Source organism: Balaenoptera ricei, chromosome 8, assembly GCF_028023285.1.
Source record: "Balaenoptera ricei isolate mBalRic1 chromosome 8, mBalRic1.hap2, whole genome shotgun sequence".
NCBI lineage: Eukaryota > Metazoa > Chordata > Mammalia > Artiodactyla > Balaenopteridae > Balaenoptera > Balaenoptera ricei.
Window position 1 is genome coordinate 8,248,115 of NC_082646.1, and position 14,020 is coordinate 8,262,134.

Genomic DNA, 14,020 nt, shown 5'->3' on the forward strand with positions numbered 1-14,020 from the left:
ACAAAAAAAAAAAACAGAAAGGGAGAAAAAAAAGCATGCTAGCTATAAGGGTAAGCACAGCCCTGCATTCTTCTCACAGAGAAGTGGTTTGCAGCCTCTCCTGCTGGGAGGCAGGGGGATGACAGCAGTGACCTCTAATGGTCACCTCCAATCTGCCTTAAAGCAGGTGCTGGTCTGCCCCAGAGGCACCATCAGTCTGGTCCTAAATTTCACACTCACCCACAGTTGGGTCCTGCTTTGGCCAGTGATGCTCGACTTAGAACGTATTTTCCCTTTCCAGGAGCCCCCTACCCTGTCACCGCATCCCAAGAATGGGGGTTGGGAGGCCATCGCTGGTTCCAGTCACTGAAGCCTCTCCCCACACCCATGACCAGCTTCCCGCCCATCCCTCAGGCAACTCTCGAACCTGGAGGTGGGATTCTGCCCTCTCTTTTTCATCTCCAGCCCCCTTCCTCTCTATCCAAACAGCATGAGTGGGAGAGGTGGGGAGGAACAGAGAAAGGAGAGAGCTTGAGGCTTTTCGTTCAATTATTTTTCTTCTCTTTCAAACATCCAGGCAGCCCTAGTGGTCCGGGGCAGAGGAGGGCCCTGCAGCTCCTCCGTGGGAGCGGTGCGGGTGGATTGCCAGCGCAGCTGGGAGCCCCGGCCTTCTCCCCTGGGGTCCCGTCACATGCTCCTTGTCTGCACACACGTGTAGAGAAACAAATCTAAAAATGAACCCAGGGACTGAAATCCCCCTCGACAAACCTGATTCCCAGGTTTATTATTATTTGTCGAGAGCTGACGGCAGCCGCTGCTCAGGAACCGAGCTGAGAAAACAACTTGGGCTGGGTCCCTGAGGCTCGCAATACAACAGAGACAGACAAACAGCTCAGACGCTGGGGACCCCAGTTGGAAGGAGAGCTTCTGCTTCTGCTGCCCTACCTGCCTGCTCCCTCCCATCAGCCTTTCTCGTCTCGGAGGCAGTTGCCTTGGAGGCTGCCACTCCCTGGGCGCCAGGAAGAGGAAGGAGAGCAGGAGAAATGAGGGACCAAGAAGGGATGGGGAGGGAGGGGTCTGGGTCGGGGGGAGTCCACAGAGGTAAGGGACCCTGGTGCCTGTCGGGTGTGTCACCCACAATGCTCTCAGATTCTCCTGGAAGCAGAGGATGCTAAAAGGGTCAGCCAGGCCCCTTTTCTCTCTGAGAAGGACCGTACCACGTCCTCTGGCTGGATGATATGTGGTTCCATTTTTTAAGATTGCCTCCAGAAAAAAAAAAAAAAAAAAGTCAAGAATCAGGGCTGTGGAAGCAAGTGGCCCTTTGGGCTCAGTTTATCATTGAAAAGCCACTCATCCCTGATACTTCCTGACTCAGCCAACAGCTGTCCTCCCCCTGGGCCTCTGTGGGGACCCAGGTGAGCTCGTGAGGAAGAGGTAGGGGGACCAGGTAGAGTCCACAGTAATGAGGTCAACTTGTGGGAGGAAAGGACGCCAGCTGGCCTGCTTCAACCCTTGGTCCTCACTGCTGTTTGGAACGAGAGCAGGTACACTGGCTCTGTGTTCCTGATCCCTCAGAAAGGCAGCCCCGGTGGGGAGGGGGAGGAGGGGAGGATGGAGGCTGCCACTGAGAGGTGCTGATGCAGGGCAGCGAGTCCATCCCTGGGCATCACCACCCAAGCCCCAGCTGAGCAGGCAAGCCGTGTCTACCTCCTGGGAAATGTTTCCTCCACGCCTCTTGCTGTGTTTCTCTGCTGGCAAGGCCCTCTATATGACACTACCGCACCCTTTCCTTCATCAGAACTTTGCTCAGAAGCCTACTCCATGAAGCCTTCTTTACTTTCCACTCCTGGACCGTCCTCTCACTGGGAGCCCTGCCGCTGGGCAGAAGGAGGACACGTAGCATGATTTAGCACGACGCGTGTTTCTGCGTTACGGAAGAACTACTTCCCAGCCACGTCCCATCTTGCCCGTTGAACCCTCTCCTCCCCAGCAGACAAGATCATGGCTTTGCCTTGCATTTCATTCTGGGGGGAAAAAGTCTGTGCAATATGATTTCACAAGGTCTACCTCCTTACAGAGCCTGGATATATATACAATTACAATTAAATTTCTTTGGTTTACTGTTAAAATATCAAACAAACAAATCTGGGACGGATAAATCTTTAAGCCCCAGCAATCATTTACACCTCAGTGAGAACGAGTTTGTTTCCCTGGAGCCAGTTTTGCTCAGGGCGAGATGATACCCAGAATTATTAACGACTGCCATTTACTGAGCCCTCACCATGCACCAGGCATTATGCTAAGCTTCTTTCACAGATAACCTTGTTTATTTTTCCCAGCAACCATATGGTGTAGGTGTGATTGTTGTCTCCTTTCAAGGATGCGAACACTGAGACTTGGAGAAATTGAGAGTTTCCAAATGTGACACACGGCCTGATTTCAGAGTCTAAACGTTTAACCTAGAGGTCTTGGGGCGGAGGTGGGCAACACCAGCGGAGGAGCAGAGCCCTAGAAATGGAGCAGGAGAAAGATAAGGCTGACTGTGGGACTACTACCATCTGCAGTCAGGACACCCAACATGGGCTGCCCTTCACTTCTTTTTTAATATTATTTGGTTGCGCCGGGTCCCGGTTGTGCCTCGCTGGCCCCCCAGCTGCAGCCCGCGGGCTCCTCAGCTGTGGCATTTGAACTCCCAGTTGCAGCATGCATGTGGGATCCAGCCCCTTGACCAGGGATCGATCCCGGGCCCCCCCGCATTGGGAGCGTGGAGTCCCAAGCACTGCGCCACCAGGGAAGTCCCTGCCCTTCACTTCTACATGCCCCGCATTTCCAAGAGTCGCATTGTATCGACACACCTAAACGTCCCCCGTTTGCCAAATTTGGGCTTTTGTACCTCACTAACGAGCACGCACTTTGTGCCTGCAGATGGTGAGGCCTCCTAACAGCAACCGTTCATTTCCTTCAGCCCTGTCTTCTTTGGACAGCAGGGTGTGTGCAAATTTATTTAAATACTGTATTGCATTTGCTTTTATTATTGCATAAAAATGAGTGGAAGATGGAAAACAAAGTGCTGATAGCAGCGATGAGAAGTCAGGGCCTCATAAACTCGATGCAACCAAGACAGAGATGCTTCCATCATCGCTGAGAGAGGCAGGTCTGAGCTTCCATCGTGGACCCACTGGACTGTGGGTTCAATTATGAAGGGAAAGAACAAAATTCGAGAACGAACGTGAAATGATGGAACACATGGTTGAAGACTGCATGTAAAAGGCAGTGTGTAATGGGGAATCTGATCAAGTGTCTCAGCTGTGGGAGCAGAACGCTGGAGCTGGAGCTGGGTGGAGGCGGGGCTCTCTGTGCCCTGACGCCACACGCCGCCGCAGGCAGCTCGGGGCCAGGGCGCTGCCTCACATTGGCTGGGGTTCAGGCAGTGTCTCCTTCCCGTGCTGCGGTCCAGGTGGGGCGGGGCGGGGTGGAAGGGGGCGTGCAGTCAGCCTGCTCCCTATGACTGTCTCTGCTTGGCCTTTTCTCCCCACCCCACCCATGGTTTTCCGGGGACCACCCACAGCTGCAAAGAAGTCCCTGTTCTGGAGGGAAATATGCCGTGACTCACAGGTTAAGGGGCACCTGGCTCTATCTTTGGAAAGCCTGTCCAATTGGGCAGTACTGGCTTTTTTTTCAGGTTGCGGGCACCCCATCCTTAGGTAGCATCCAGTCTTTGTCATATCTACCTGGGTCCTGACTTTATCCCCCTGCAGAAGCCCCTTCTTGCAAACCTTCTTTTCAGAGTCGCTTCCTTCCTCTCTCAGCCCAGAGGTTCCAGGCAGCATTCTGAAAGGGCGACCAGTAAAGACATCTTCGCAGGCCAGCAGTGGGGTTTTTACCCACACCCTCTGAAGCAGGAAGCAATTAAACAGAAGTGCAGAGGACCAGAGCTGTGTTCTACCTCCCGCTGGCTCCTGGCTGTCCCCTGCCAAGCTCTCTCCCCTTCAACCTCCAGCCTTGGAAAAGGGTCTATAGTTCTCGGGTTTCTAACAGGGAAAACTTAGTCATATGCTGGCCCTTTCCACTGCACTCAACCAAGGAGAAGTGTTTCAGATTAGCAGCAGAATCTCTGAATACTAGCAGCTTGTCTGAAAATTATAACTCGCATCAAACCTTAATTCTGCCCTTTGCAATGATAACCCATTCCCTATCATTGTGGTCTCAGTGGAAGGAAAGAGTCCTGCCTTCAGTACAGAATCTTTGTGGACTTGAAGTTCAAGATTGTGCCTCTACTTGTGCCAGTAAGACAGACCCCAACTCTCACGGCAGGACAAGGACAGGAGGGGGGTGCGGTGGGGAGGAGACAATTTCACACAGTGGACTCTGGCCCTGGGGGACCAATTAGGGTGCTCTGACTTAGAACAGAGAATGACCTTCTGGGATCTGAGCGCTTGTTGATCTGGGTCTTCCGGTATCTGGCCGGTTCAGGGAGAAGGAGTGCAGCATCTCAACTCCCAGATCTAGAGATTCTGTCCAGAGCAGATTGATCTGGGTAGGCAGGGGAGCTGCACATGAGGCACCTGCTCCCAGAGCCCATCTCTGGGAAGGGGAGGAAGAATAAATGGGAATTCTCGTCCAAGATGTCCCCCCAAGGGCACAGGTGGTCTCAGGCTGAGGCAGATCCCTGCTAACAGCAGGTCCCTCTGATCTCTTTTTTAGGGCCTGGCTGTCGCAGGTCAGAGCATCTGCTCTGCAGCATTGGGAAGAGAAGTCTGCTGTCTCTTTGTTCTGGAATTCATAAAAGTGAAAAAAAGGATCTCACCTAATGAGGCCCTTGCCATGGTGAGGGATCATTTCGTGGAACAGGAGCTGTGTGTGCATGTGAGCTGAGGCTGTGGGGAGTAGAGGAGATGGGCAGAGGGAGATGAAGAGGGAAGGAGGCCCATGTAAGAATGATCTGGAAGGTCAAGGAGAGAGGTCCCCAAGGGGGACATTCAGGGGATGCTGAAGAAATTTGAAGTTTCAGGGAACTGTCTTGGGAGGCTGGCCGCTACGGCTGCCCTACAGCTCGACCTCAGCTTTCCCCTCACTCCTCACTCTTAGCTGCTTCCCCAAGCCCAGGAGCAGTGTTGGACCCAAGGCTCCAGAGCAGACTCTCCAGAGCAGATTGCCGGAGGGCTGGCAGAGCAGTCACGGGTCTGACTGCTGCCCCGTACAGAGGAGAGATCCCATCCAAGTCCATGCAGCAAGTTGAGCTGGCATCCTAACCAGAAACCAATAGTCATTTACTGAGCACCTACTATGTGCCAGGCTCTGCGCTGGGCAGTGGACATTCCAGAAGAAGAAAACAGAGACAACTGAGTGGAATAAATAAAGATATGAAATGAAGCAAGATAGGTGACTTCAGATTTAAAGGGATCCCAAGGGCTGAGGAAGAGAAATAAAAAAGGAGCAAACAAAATCTCAAGCCTCAGCACGTAGTGGTGAAATTTCAGAACTTTAAAAAGAACAGAAAGCTAAAAGTAGATTCTTACTGCAAGACTGGAAATAAGGAGGTGGTGGAGTAGCACCGTCAAGATCTATGAGAAAAAGGTGTTGAACTTGGGACCTGATCTGCGTTCTATCAGTCAAGTTCGAAGACAAGATAAGGTCCGTTTTGGACACGTGAAGACTCAGAGTTTACTTCCCTCCCATCAGTATAAAAATAACTAGAGGTGGTATTCCAGCAAAACAAAGAAGTCGGAGGAAGAAGACAACAGAAAACAAGATAGAGCAGCCCAATGGGAGGGAAGGCAGCTGGAGGGAATGAGGGATGGCTGTCAACCTGGGGGCCTGGGGGATTCCAGGCAGCCGTCAAGTGGCAATGACAGGACTCCATTCCCTTTTCTGTGGTCAAATCGCACGATTTAGTTCTGTGGCTGAATAACATTTCCACCTTATAATCAACCTAGAGTCAGAATGCGGAGGTAACCACAGTTATTTAACAGAATATGAATCTTCTAAATCTTAACATAAAGGTAGCACACAGACGATTATACTAAATAGTATAACACTATGTACTATGTAATATATATGCACTGTATTATATATACTACTATAGACTAAAAATAAATAATATCAAATATAGTTTGATCAAACTAATACAAATTGGAAGGAGAAGAACGTGTGCTCATCTCCCCAGCTTCCACAGGGGGGAGTTCATAAATAAACACATACATTAAAAAAGAGGGACTGAGGGACTTCCCTGGCGGTCCAATGGTTAAGACTCTGTGCTTCCACTGCAGAGGGCGAGGGTTCGATCCCTGGACGGGGAACTAAGATCCCATGTGCCGTGTGGAGCGGCCAAAAAAAATTAATAAATAAAATAAAATATCTTAAAAAAAAAAGAAGGACTGACGCATATTATATGTCATAATAAGCGGCCAGAAAATCGGCTAAATCAGAAACTGTTCGTCAGGGGTCAGGGGTTAACTTTGGATGTTGAACCTAGTGGGTAGAGGTGTGGGAAGGAAGGGAGGCTTTTTAGAATACTATGCAGCAGTCAAAAATAATGGAGTAGATCTATTTATTTTGACCTGGAAAACTCTCCATTATATAGCCTAGGTTAACAAGGCAAGTTTTTAGAACAGTGTTGAAAACATAATATTTAACTGTGTTCAACGAAACACCCAAACCAATAAGATGCAGTCCCTGTCCTCAAGGAAGCCCTGTCTGCAGCCCCTCTCTGTGTCCTCTGCCCTTCACCAAGCGGCCCACTTCTGGATCGTCCCCCTCACTCAGATTATTGCGAGATGCAGGTCTCTTTCTGTCCTAGGGAAGAGATGTTTTCTGTACGTTTCAAGTCACGAACGCATGTCCTTGACTACAAGTCATCAGTCCAAAGACTGGCCTGGATGAAGCCGCCCAGGAGAGGAAAGCTTCACACACAAGTAACCGGTGGGGGGAAAGCCAAGTGGGGAAGGAAAATCTGAAAATGACAGATGCCGAGGCTAAAAGGCACCTCACAGAGCTCTGGCCCACCTCCCTCACTCACAGATAAACACACGTGGGGCCTGATGGAAGGTCGTGCCATGGAATTAGCGCCCAGAAGAGGGAGAGCTGGGCTTGCTTCCAGCCAGAGGCAGGAAGGGAGCCTGTGAGACGCTGAGGGCTGGAGTGGAGGCCTGAGGCCAGGGCCCCGCAGAGAAGCCCACCGAGAGGCGGCAGGGGCATGTAGGGCTGGGGTCCCCGTCAGGAGCCGCTCAGAGAGCAGACGGCTTGGGCTGGATCATCCTTCCTTAGTGTCCACGGAAGCTGGAAAGAAGCAGCTTCACTGTGGGCAGGAGGGAGCACAGTGGGGAGGGGCTGGGAGCGGAGCTGAGGTTTTCTGAGCGTCCACCAGGTGCCAGACTCACGTGAGGTGCCAGCCGGCAGTTACAGCCTCTCCCCCTCACACAAGCCCTGTGAGGTAAACGTGATTATCCCAGTTACGTCAAGACAGTGACCGTTAGAAAACTTAAGTCATGTAGCTTGCCCCAGATCCCACAGCCAGCAAATGGCAGAGCTAGAATCTGAGTCTGGGCTGGTCTGTTCCAAAGTCCCTGCTCAAGGAATCAGAGGGTGTCGATAAATATTGGTGGTAACCAATTGATGAGAGAAGTGTCTTTCCCAAACCGGGATACAGCTAATCCTTTTTCCTTCTAGAATCCTGCGTATGGACTCAGCCCCTCTACCCAATCCAAGAATATTCAGGCACATCTGCTGGCTCTGGGGGACTAGGGTTTACTGGCCCAGCAGGACCCTGAAAATGCCCACCTCGGAGGGGAACAGGATTGGGGCTCGACTTCTCCCAGCTCTGAGCCCTGACGTTGCCGCCGAGGACACGGAGCCTGCTGTGTCGGGCGTGGAGGGAGATGGGCTGGGACAGACCACGAGCACCGTGGGGAGGAGAGAAGCCGGAAGCCTGGATGCTTGGTTTCTGGTGCTCAGCTCCGTCCCTGCCCTCTGCCAACCCCAAGGGCACCCTCATCGCTCTCGCCCCCCCTCAGATGCTGTCCCTCCTCCCCCCACATCTCCCTAGGCACCTCCACCCCCACTGAGCCTCTGACTTCCGGGGGAGGCAGACAGGCCCAGGAGAGTATGTATGTCAGTTAGGGGTTGTCGTTGACACGTGGAGATCATTAACGAGGCTTATTTTTAAATTGTAATTGCAAAATGTAAATGCTCCCCAAACTGATGTGTAATTGCTACCCACTCCACCCCAGCCCTTCCCCTCTGGTGCCAGCTTTGCAAGGAGAGAATTAGAAAATAAAAAGGGGGTGGATTATGTAAGCAAAATGATTTTAAAAAAAGAGAGCGAGAGAACTAAGAATTTAAGTGAGACAGCTGGCGGCTCCCTGATTGCCACACTTCCAGCTTAGCTGCAAAAATTGTCCTTGTCGATTGTACCCACCCAAGCAACAGTGTCAACTGTACTGAGTCCCCAGAACAGACCAGACTGGCACTCCCTTGGCAAGATGGCTCAGTGGTCTGTGTGTGTGTGTGTGTGTGTGTGTGTGTGTGTGTGTGTGTGTGTGTTGGGGAGTGAGGGGGAAGATCAGGGTGATGTTTGACGTTGCCTCCATCTCATCCATAGAAGCCTTCCATTCTACGGAAAGACACAACCCACAGTAGGACTTAGCAGTCCGTCAACCCACGTCCATCCTTCCCCAGAGTCTACGTATTCTCCTCCACGTAGGGAGGGCCGGGGGAACCTCCATTCTCCCGGGCATCTAGACTCCAGCATCCGCAGCATCAGCCTGGAGAGAAACAGGACTCTGCCTACTGAACTACCTCTGGAATAGGTACTTCGGCAGGAGGAAGCTCTTGCCAGGCCCAGAGACATAACTGGACTTGGGCAACAACACCCGTCCACGCTGGTTCACCAGGAATCTCTAACCCTTAACCTCCTTTTTCTCTTTTACCATCCGCCCCATCTACGCCAAGCCCTCACCACAGCCACCGTCTGCAGTGAATTCCTTTCCACGTCACTGTGTGCACAGGCTCTGAAGATTGTTGAAAAGACTGTCCCCCAAGTGGGCATCACTCAACCCACACTTGGGGGGGAAGCCCTGACCCCTGGGATATGCCCTCTTAACTGGCTTTCACCTCTAGGAGCCCCAGCGTGCTCCCCACCCCGTAACACACCTAAAACAGAGCTCCCCAAACAGCCAGAGGGCACAGAAAGCAGACAGCCATGTCTGGCCAGTTCTGCCACTGTCAGACAGGCAGTCCTCTTCAGTATCCGTGGCTTTTCCAACTACCTGCCTCTCTCCCTCTCCTTCTCTTGAGAGAAACCAGCTTTTGTGAGGAATTTGGCAATGATTACTGTGCCCCCAAAACAAAGACCGGGGAACCAGAAGGTCATGGTGGCCCTAAGACATCAGGGAAACTTACAAAATCCCGGGCAGGGTCCTTTGGAGTTGGGGCCCCATCTCACCATAACAGATCCAACCCTTATCATGGCATACTGGAAAGAAAAAAGGCTTGTTTTGGATAACTGGATTTCTAAATCCCTGCCTATACTGATACTTAGGTCTGTGAGATCATGAAGTTACTTAAGGGGATTTAAAAAACCCTATCTGATAAGAGGATTAAGTGAGATTCTCTATTCAAAATGCTTTATACACTCTAAGGAACTATTTCTCATAGTTCATCACACACACTTGGGATACAGTTTCCTCCGTGTTCATGAAAAACACTTGGGGTACAGATTCTCGGTCTAAACCTGGACTCACAGTTCAGGGTCTCTGGTGTGAGGTCCAGGAGCTGAGTTTTTCACGAACACCCCCTGCTGATAACACTTGCTCCAGAGGGTTGTGCAAGTGTTACCGTCGTCGTGTGCGTAAGCAACAGCCATCCATCTGTAGCAACGACAGTTTATTGTTCACGGAATACGTAGAAGAAAAGAGAGGTATACGGGGATGAGGCACAGCCCTCGCCCCATCCCCCAGGAGCCGAGCAGAAACAATACAGTGCTGTGCTTTCTGAGGTCGCGTGTGCGCTAACTGTCAGCTACTGCTATGGGCTGGTTCTCGAGGTCTTCGGAAGAAAAGATAATCTGCCTGGAGGGTTTAACTTTGTGTTAAAGGACGGAGAAACGTTTCTTACTGTTCGGGTGATCCCGGTGGCCTCTGGGATGGCCCTCAGGAGACTCACTCCCCTCTTCTCACTTCCAGCTGGGCCGGCAATTCTTCCTTGTTGGCTGGAGCCAGGGCACCTGTGAGAAAGGGCAGAGCAGCGCTCAGGAGGGGAGGCTCAAGGCGCAGGGAGCGAGGGGACGCGCTCCGTGCCCCGCTTCTCCCAGGCTGGCGGTAAAGGATTCTCCTTGTGCTCTACAGAGCTCCTACCACGCGACCATTCAGGCCCCTCTCCTCGCTGGCTGCTCAGACCCACCGGAGCTGCGTTAGAGCCCAACCCTTGTCTCAGCGGGAAGCGCCCTGTGGTCGCCGTCTGGTCTCCTGGCACCAGGCACACGGGCAGCTCCCTGTCCCGCAAGTGCGGGCAGGTCCCTGAGTGATCCTGGGTCCTGGGAAGCCACAGCTGCCTTTTTGCTTTAAAGTGTAGGCAACTCAGAGAAAGGGCAGCCGTTGCCACCTGCTCAGGTGTGTGGATGAGTTTCAGATGCTCTCCCAGGGGTGGGGGAGGCTTCGGCTGGGAGTCTGGACGCTGATGGGGTGCGGGGAGGGAGGACGAGTCAGAAGGGTGGTGGACCCAAAGCCGTGAACAACAGCCTTGGCCTAAAGGGGGCTTCAGCTGCATGACTTAACTATTTACTTTTAGATTACAGGGGATTAATTTTGTTTCTCAATATTTGAAATGGACCAAGGTATCCAGAAGTGAGGTTGGTGGTCAGCTCCGGTATAAGGCCTGGCCTGACACTTCCCAAACATGGCAATTTCTCCTTCTGGATCGAGTTGCTAATTTGACTCCAACGAGGCTGTGCTTGGGGCCAGGAGGACGGGGTCGTGGGATGAGGGTGGAGGGGGACTGCTGATACCTGGGCTGCGTTTTCAGGGCTGCCTCAGGGAGCACCTCCAGCCAAGAGCCCCAGCCCTACAACCAGAGGCAAATGCATCTTCAACATTCACAGTTCCTTCCTAGTTAACACCATCTTAGTCTCCCTGTAAAAACCACTCGCACCTCAGTAAAGGATGTGATTAGTGACCTGACAACAGGAGGAGCTAAGCAGTGGCCAGGCTGGGCGCTGCAGCGGGAAATGGAAACGCAGACATTTGCTTGAACAAGACCTTCCCGCTTCCCGGGCGCACACACCTGCACTGCTGCGAGGCGAAGGTGGCAGAAACACAGCTGCGAGGCGAAGGTGGCAGAAACACAGCATCCAGGATCCCGAGGGGTGTATGGATTCCTGGCCGCGGGGCAGAGGAAGTGGGGGAGCCCGGAGACGGGATGAGCTGAGAGGAGCTCCGAGAGCAGGCAGGGCGGTTCATGAACTTCCATGAACAAAATCTCTCTGGGTTGAAACAAAACCCCCTTCGCCACCCTGGGCCCAGGTTCCTCCCAAGAGGAGATGACGGATATGAGACACACTCAAAGCGGCGGGAGGCTCGGGCCGCCCTGGCCACTGCCCGGAGAGGATGCTGTGAGCCCCAAGGTACCCCCACAACAGCCTGCTCCTACTCCACTGGCCTTGCCTGTGACGTCCGTGAGTGCCTCCCGGTTCTCTGCCCGCCCCCCCCAGGCAGCAAACCTGGGGGACAAGCCCGCTTCCTCCCTCCCCGAGCCCCACCTCACTCCCTCCCCCATCACGTCCCCACTTCCCACCCTTTCCAATCCAGTCCAGGCGGAAGGTGGTCTTCCGCCTTTCCACTCCCTGGGACACACCTAGAGAGGGCCCTCATCCCCGGCGACGCCGGCCAAGCCCCTCCAGCTTGTTAGCTGCCCCCGGACTGAGCTCCCCAGTCAGCCGGCTTCACCCTGCATCGACCCAGGGCCTCGTGCGCGCCAGGCAGTGCCCGGGATGGGTGCACGGCTGCGTCACCTCCTACTCCAGAATTTTCAGGGACTCCCTCCTTACAGGCACCTACGGGTGTTCAGTCTGACCTGGCACTGCCCTAACTGCCTTCAGGGCACAGCTTCTACCCTTTACCCATAGGCTCTCTTCCCTCCATCCAAACACAACCCCAGACCTGCCCTATAACCTCCCATCGCTCTCACTGCCACAATTCGACATTTCTACCAGGCAAGACCCTCACCATTCTTCAGTGTTCAACCTGAACGTTCTGGCTTTTGCCTCTACAGCCAGATGTAATTTTACCTCCTCTGTGTTTCCAGGTAGCACGCTGTCTGTCATCCTCTGCAAGCTCTCACCACGTTGTTTCATGCTGTGGTTGGTTATCTTACTTATCTCTCGTCTCTTTCCTAATGGGCAGAGTCCCTGTCTTCTGTCTGCATAATTTTTTAGTTTACAAAGTACTTTCATACGTAATATCTTCTTTAACTCTTAAAACAATCCTTAGAGGGCGATATTTCAATATAATAACTTAATTTTTATTACCTTTACAAAATAATATACGCTTATTGCACAAAATAAAGAAGAGGGAGAAATTTTTTTTTTTTTTTTTTTTTTGGCCACGTGGTGTGGCTTGCGGGATCTTAGTTCCCTGATGAGGGATTGAACCCAGGCCCCGGCAGCGAAAGCGCCGAGTCCTAATCACTGGACCGCCACGGAATTCCCAGAAATTTTCAAGTACTTGTGATCCTACCATACAAAGATAACCACAGATAATATGCAGAGTAAAACTCTTCGTTCTTCACAACAGTATCATTCTGTTTGCTCCGGAAGCAGCCTTTTATATTTAGCAACATACCATAAATGCCTTTGCATATAAGGGAAATATACACTATAATCTTAGTGACTATGTGGCATTCCATTTATGGATGTACTATGGTTACAACTGTCTATTATTTGTTGTTTAGATGATTTCCAGTTTTTGCTGTTATAAACAAATAATGCCCATTCTTGTAGCTGAGCTTTGCTCCAGACTTGATCATTGTTTTAGGATAAGTTTCTAGGTATGGCGTTGTCAGATCCAAAGGTCTATTCATTTTAAAGAATTTTAACAAAGTACTTGCAGAAGGTCACACCGATTTACATCGCATCTGCAGTTTATGAGAGGTGCCTTTTTCCCTGCCAGGTAGTTGATCCCATTTTATCGAGGTGGAAAACAAGGCTTAGGAAAGTCAAGCGCCGGGCCTGCCTAAGAAAACAGCCAGCGAGCAGCATGTCTTGTGACTCCAGACATTTCGCTCTTCCAACCTCCCCACTTCTCCTTGCTCTTATATTTCTTACAATCCAAAGGGAGAGGCTGCAGTATAAGTGCTAAGTAAATGCTGGGCTTCCCGAAGGACGAGGCAGAGGTGATGCGCCCTCAGTTGTGGGGTGGGCCACTTCTGGGGGCTCTGCCGAGCCCCGTGTCCCGGGTGTCTGAGTCTTATTTTGGCAGATGACAGCTCTGTTCTTGGGTAGCTTTTTACTGTTCCCTCCTCCCTTCTTCTGGGCAGATGCAAATTGCTTCAATTTCGACTCCATGTATTAAGAACCTACCATGTGCTGGGGCCTGGGCATGCAAAGATGAAACACACACACACACACAAGCTCTCCCTGCCTCTGAGGTGCTCACGGTCTAATGATAGGGACATAACTGTACCCTGTCATGTGTGACAACGCTGCTTCTGGCTGTTGGCCCTACCACCCCTCCTCTGCCAAAGCCCACGGTGCCAGGGGCGGGGGACAGGGCCCAGGTCAGGGCTGTGGAAGGAGGCAGCCCTGCCTGCCTGCTGTGTCCTGCAGCGTCTCCTCCTAACTGTGTCCTTTCTGGAGCTGAGGGGGCCCGAGCTCCCTCCCCATGTCCTGCTGCAGTGCCTGCTGTTCTGTCTGTCTTTCTGCTCCAGCTGTACCTCTGCCCCCTGCCCTCACCCTTAGACGGCACTGAGGAGTGCAGCCCCTCAGAGGGGAATCACACCCGTTTAGGGAAGAGAAGCCGACCTCCCCCCAACTCAGAGACCAATAAATACA

The 14,020-nt window shown here is 52.2% G+C and overlaps 1 protein-coding gene across 4 annotated transcripts in view; it reads right to left on the reverse strand.

Moving 5' to 3' along the window:
• The window catches only part of PKNOX2 (PBX/knotted 1 homeobox 2), a 258,706-nt gene that overhangs the window by 84,755 nt on the left and 159,931 nt on the right, over positions 1-14,020 (reverse strand). For 2 of the 4 annotated variants that reach the window (XM_059930121.1, XM_059930118.1), the window contains exon 3: positions 10,093-10,201. The exons of 1 other annotated variant lie outside the window; for it this stretch is intronic. The gene's annotated coding sequence lies outside the window, so the exon portion shown is untranslated. Of the gene's footprint in view, positions 1-9,719; positions 9,846-10,092; positions 10,202-14,020 lie in introns of all 4 variants that reach the window. One more of the 4 variants, XM_059930119.1, reaches the window with a different exon arrangement.